The 6,331-nt window shown below is 38.2% G+C and overlaps 1 protein-coding gene across 1 annotated transcript in view; it reads left to right on the forward strand.

Annotated features, from left to right (window-relative positions):
• Window positions 1-1,166: 1,166 nt before the first annotated feature.
• The window catches only part of LOC118767512 (neuropeptide Y receptor type 5-like), a 12,403-nt gene continuing 7,238 nt past the window's right edge, over window positions 1,167-6,331 (forward strand). The window contains exon 1 of the mRNA XM_036512200.1: window positions 1,167-1,171. The gene's annotated coding sequence lies outside the window, so the exon portion shown is untranslated. The remainder of the gene's footprint in view (window positions 1,172-6,331) is intronic.

Below are 6,331 nucleotides of genomic sequence, written 5' to 3' on the forward strand. Positions count from 1 at the left end.
AGGCATCTTAATGTCAACCAGAGAAGTTGAATTGTTGAGAATCTTTTTAACTTGGGTCTTATATCTATTGTTTGAACTTTTTTGAAATAGGAAATATATGTTCACTGGGTTTGTAAAAGAGAGCAAAGCTACCGGAAACCAAAAGACGAATGATCACAATAAGCAGTCAGCTACCCTACCCTAGTTGTTACCACTTCCAATGTAGGATTCCTCACCATCCAAGTGACAGGCACAGCCGTAAAATGCATTACAAATCTATAGCAATTGGAAGGGCGTGACCCAACTGAAATAAACATTAACAACTGTGTGACGTGAGGGCTAAGGAGAAAAGAAAGTGTCACCTCTGGAGTTTGCAAATGACCTCTATACTAATATGTAACTGGACAGAATAAATTTACAGTCTATAAATGTCTTTGAATAACCAGTCACTCATCTGGGACTATGTGTGACCCAGTCATAATAAAAAGACTGAAAGGAGGTCTGCAATCAAACAACTTTACTCAACACTTTGCAACTGAATCAGTGGAGGCAAAGATGCCTCTCATTTACTTGACAATTTATGCACCACATTGCAGAAATTACAATGTAAGTATATCTCAAAGCAAACTCTTACACTGTTGCACCATTGAATTACAAATAATGCTCATCTTTTATGCTCAGGTAACCCTACAGCTTCCAAGAGCACAACTGTATTCATTTTGCTTAGATGAAATGACAAAATTGTGGGTGTTAAGTCCCCATGGAGGGGTCTTTGTAACTTGTAAGAAGATGAAATTTTATAAATATTACTTCATTTGTATCTAATATCTATGGTAAAAATTTCATCAACAACAAAAATATATGAATTGTCATGGGGGTTATGGCCCTTATGCATAGAATATAATTTCCAAATTTCCTAAAGATCCATTCAGTACTTTTGACATAGTTTTGAATCATAAAAGAAATGGCTAAAATTTGGGAGTTAAGGCCCCCGTTAGGGTGTTCATCATCATCATCATTTAGCATTTGCTTTCCATGCTAGCATGGGTTGGACGTTTCAACTGGGGTCTGGGAAGCCAGAAGGCTGCACCAGGCCCAGTCTGATCTGGGAATGTTTCTACGGCTGGATGCCCTTCCTAACGCCAACCACTCCGTGAGTGTAGTGGGTGCTGTTTACGTGCCACCAGCACAGGTGCCAGATGGGGCTGTCAAACGGCCACGGTCGGATGGTGCTTTTTACGGGGGCCAGGTGAGGCTGGCCATATATATAAATTTATTTGCCTATGACACTACATGGACCCTAAGTAAGGCATGTGTAAAATTTGAATGAAATTGGTTGTGTAGTTCTCAAGTTTTAGAGATTCACACAGACAGACAGACATTCTCAGTTTTATATAGAGAGATAACAGTGCTTCTGTACTGTAACAAATTATGCAATTTATATTCGTTAAAAGTGTGTCCACACTTTTCTTTTTAGTAAACACATTTTAGCCACATTGTAGAAAATGGACACACTGTTTAAACAATAGATTAATTTATTATCATCATCATCATCATCATCTTTATTATTATTATTATTATTATTATTATTATTATTATTATGATTATTATTATTATTATTATTATGTGGCTAGGAAAAAGCAAATCGCTCTGACTAATTTTTACCATTTAACACCCCTGTCTGAAATCCTTTATTCGTTTGTGTCCTCACAGATAATTATTGTAGCTTATTGCTAATTATGATATGTGTACTCTCTAGCAAGCTAAATTGATTTATGAACTGGAAAGAACTGCAAATATTGGTGCCATCAACGAATTAACAGAGTCAATATACAGCACTAGAAAAGCAGAAATGCATGGCAAACTTTTAGGTGACTGGCAGGTGGTGGTGGGGGGGGTGCTTGTGATTCTAGTAAATACATATTTGCCCTCACTGTGGTAGACTCGGAGTAGACATTGTACTCTTTATGAAGTACAAGAGTGGGGGGTAGGAGGGTGGTGTGATGGGGTTATTTTTCTTGTTGGGTGAGAGAAAGGAGATCAGTTTGATGATCTTTCTGCGATTTTTTTTTGTTTTTTGGTACTTAGTTCGTTAATTAAAGATTGGTTACTATTGCACTGATATGTTAATTAATGTAAGCGACTGTCGTCATCATCATTGTCGTCATTGTCGTTGCCATCGTCATCATAACCACAATCACTTCCACTGCCACCACCATTGTAATCATCATCATCATCATCACCATCATCATCAATGCTGCTACTGCCACCATTACCACCATTACCATCCATCATCATCACTATCGCCGCCACCATTCGCATCATCATCACTGCCACCATCACAGCCATCATCACCACCATCACCATTAAGATCATCACTATCAACCCCAGTGTCACATCATCACTATTATCAACAGCATCACCGATACCATCATCACCATCACTACCATCAGTATCGTCATCACTACCACTATCATCATTATCATCACCATCACGACCACCATCATCATTATCATTGTCATCATCATCAACATTACCACCTCCACCACCATCCTCATCACCACCATCACAATATACCATCACTATCACTATCATCATTATCATTGTCATCATCATCAATATTACCACCTCCACCACCATCCTCATCACCACCATCACAATATACCATCACTATCACTATCATCATTATCATTGTCATCATCATCAACATTACCACCTCCACCACCATCCTCATCACCACCATCACAATATACCATCACTATCACTATCATCATTATCATCACCATCACAACCACCATCACCACCATCATTATCATTGTCATCATCATCCTCAACATTACCACCACCACCACCACCATCACCATCATAATGTTGGTACCTGAGTTCCTCTGATGGAGATATTTCATTTGTAACAACTGCACCATCTCCCCCACTCCCTTTCCTCCCTTAAAACTCAGCCACAAGAGTTGACAAACCTGCATCTCTGGCACTGAATTCTTGCATATCATGTTCTGGATTTCTTGGAACAACATTTGCTAGGGAGAACTTAGTGACGTTTCCATTTCTTATTTCTTTACTGCCCACAAAGGGCTAAACACAGAGGGGACAAACAAGGACAGACACACAGATTAAGTCGATTATATCGACCCCAGTGTGTAACTGGTACTTATTTAATTGACCCTGAATGGATGAAAGACAAAGTCGATCTCGGCGGAATTTGAACTCAGAACGTAGCAGCAGACGAAATACCTATTTCTTTACTACCCACAAGGATGTGAATTCTCTGAAAAATTTTGGCATTTATTAAAGATGCAGGTGTGGTTGTGTGGTTGAAAAGCTTGCTTCCCACTGTGGACTTGGGTTCAGTCCCCACTCCACTGTCCAAAACCTTGGGGCGTGTGTCTTCTCCTATAGCCCTGGGACAACCAAAAACCTTGTGAGTGGATTTGGTAAAGAAAACCTGCAATAAGCTTGTTGTGTGTATTTGTGTGTGTGTTTGTGTATGTGTGTGTGTGCATGTGTATGAATGCATGTGTGTCTATATGCCTGTGTGTGTGTGTGTGTGTGTTACCATCTCCATGTCTTGACATCATGTGATAGTTGTAAGCAAGTGTCCCCATCATGCTAACAGTATCTCTAATTTTCAATCATCATGAAGTGGATGCACATGGCCCAGTGGTTAGAGCAGCGGACTCGCGGTTGAGGGATCATGGGTTCGAATCTCAGACCGGGCGATGTGTGTGTTTATGACTGAAGCACCTAAGCTCCATGCGGCTCCGGCAGAAGGTAATGGGGAACTTCTGATGACTCTTTCGCCACAACTTTCTCTCACTCTTTCCTCCTGCGTCTTGCATCTCACCTGCAATGGACAGGCGTCCCATCCAGGTGGGGAACCTATACGCCAAGGAAACCTGGAAAACGGCCCTTACGAGCCAAGCGTGGATCAAAGGAACAAATCATCATGAAGAAGAAATATTGCTTTACTTGGAAACTGGTGAGTGTTAGGAACAGGAAGAGCATCCAGCCATAGAACAGCCACCCAAAAAAAAGTTCCATCTGACCCATGAAAGCATGGAAAAGTGGATGTTGAAATGGTGGTGGAGGTGACAGCAGTAGTGGCAGCGGCAGCAGCAGCAGTGGTGATGGTAGTGGCTGTGGTGGTAATGATGATGATGGGGGGGGGGTAAAATGCTTCATGACGGTGATAATGTTGGTTTATAGCAACATTATCATTAACTTTACGTAGTAAGTCACAGCAACAAAGAAAAATAAAACAAAGCACAATAAAAAAAAACGACAAAAAAACATAAAAAAATACACATTTCATCTGATGGAGAGATTTCATTTGCAACAACTTTACCATCTTCCCTCTCTGCCACCATCGTCCATCTTTACTTTTTTTTTTCTTTTTATCCTTTACTTTCATCTCCATCATACCAAACCATCTGCTCTTGGAAATCTATGTACAACTCAGTGAGCGACTGCCTTGGCTGTGTACTTGCAGATTCACACCTGAATAGCATAAATAATTCATTTATTTTGAGCTGTATATACATATATATATGTGTGTATACATACATGTGTGTATGGAAAGAGAGAGAGAGATGGGGAAGGAGAGAGATTGAAAAAGTGTGTATGCATCTGTATGTGTGCGTGTGTGTGTGTTAAGTTTCCCTAAGCAAGAGAAACCTCGTGAGATCAAAAGTGTAGACACAGTGTTTGTTTATGCGTTAACTACTTTTAAATAATAAAGCATTTAACTGGTCAGATGGATCGGAACGGTAAAAGAGATGTGCAGTGACAGTGTATGCATGAGTGTCGATGTGTTTATGTATATGTATGGTAAATATGTCTATGTGTGTTCACTAAAGTTACCTAATTATACGTGTGCATGTGCTGTGTATGGTATGTATATGTATTCAGAGTGTGGCTGTATGATTAAGAAGTTTGCTTCCCAAATCACATGGTTTCAGGTTCAGTCCCACTGCACAGGACTTGGGCAAGCGTTTTCTACAATAACCTTGTAAATGGATTTGATAGATAGAAACTGAGAGAAGAAGCCCTTGATATATATATATATATATATATATATATATATATATATATATATATATATATATATATATAAAGGGAAAGTTTACGAAAATAACAAAAGACAAAGGCAGGTGGTGTACAAACAATAGATGTATTAGTATAATGCTCAGGAATAGAAAAAGTCTTTTACATTTCGAGACTACGTGCTTCTACTGGAAGGTACACAGAAAAAGCAAGGAGAGAAAAAAATGTGTGTAGTAGCTAACGATCTATCATGGCGTCTGACTTGGACAAAATGGTCAGACAGGAAGGGGAAAGTAGGGGAGATAACAAGGTCAATATATATATGTGTGTGTGTGTGTATTTATATGTGTACATATATGTATATATTTGTGTATGCACACAGACACTTGTGTATGTGTTTGTTTCACCTTGTCATGACATTATTAATATTGTGAATGAATATCATCCAATATTCTGCAAAGACATGTCTGGCCATAAGGAAGTATCACCTTGCTTTGAAACAGGTGAGGGTTTGTGACAGGAAGAGCATCCAGCCATAGAAAATCTGCCTCAATAAGCTCTGTCTAACCTATGCAAGCATGAAAAAGGTAGAAGTTAAAATGATGATGATATTGTATTCACTAAAGTTGCCTAATTATATATATGTGTGCATCTGTGTGTATGTATATATGTAAGTGTACATTTGTGCGTATATATATATATATATATATATATATATATATATGCACACATATTTGGACAGAATGTTCGTATAATAATGCAAGAGGAACCACAATCTGTAATAAAGAGCTCAATGCTTATTTAGCAGAGTTACTAGACTGTGAGAGCATTTATTTCATACCAGCAGCGGAACTACTTATTTCACTCAGTTAACTTCTTCAAAATACTGGGTAGAATTTTCTAGAAGCAAATTTATATATACGTAAAAGTAAATCATTATAATTAAAGAATAACATACATGTAAATTAATGACACAAAATTGCAGTGAAGAAAAAAAAAATGGCAAAACTCTGGTCGGTTGGAATTATTTCAACTGAGGGAATTGTAATGAAAGCTATTAGTTGAATTTAGTAAATGGTTTAAAAAGAAACAAAATTTACAGAATGAATTAATGGATGGCTTTGGCAAAAATAATGGCTTGTTATAGTTGTTAAATTTAGAGTATGTAAGTGGAGGGAATAGAAAAAATATGGGTGATTTATTGGAGTTTGTTTTTTCTAAAAACGTCGAACAATAAATCAAATGTTGCTAATATTGTTAGATGCAGACAGGGCTGAGAAGTTGAGAGGCTTAC

The sequence above is a fragment of the Octopus sinensis genome, linkage group LG22, assembly GCF_006345805.1.
Source record: "Octopus sinensis linkage group LG22, ASM634580v1, whole genome shotgun sequence".
Classification (NCBI taxonomy): Eukaryota; Metazoa; Mollusca; class Cephalopoda; order Octopoda; family Octopodidae; genus Octopus; species Octopus sinensis.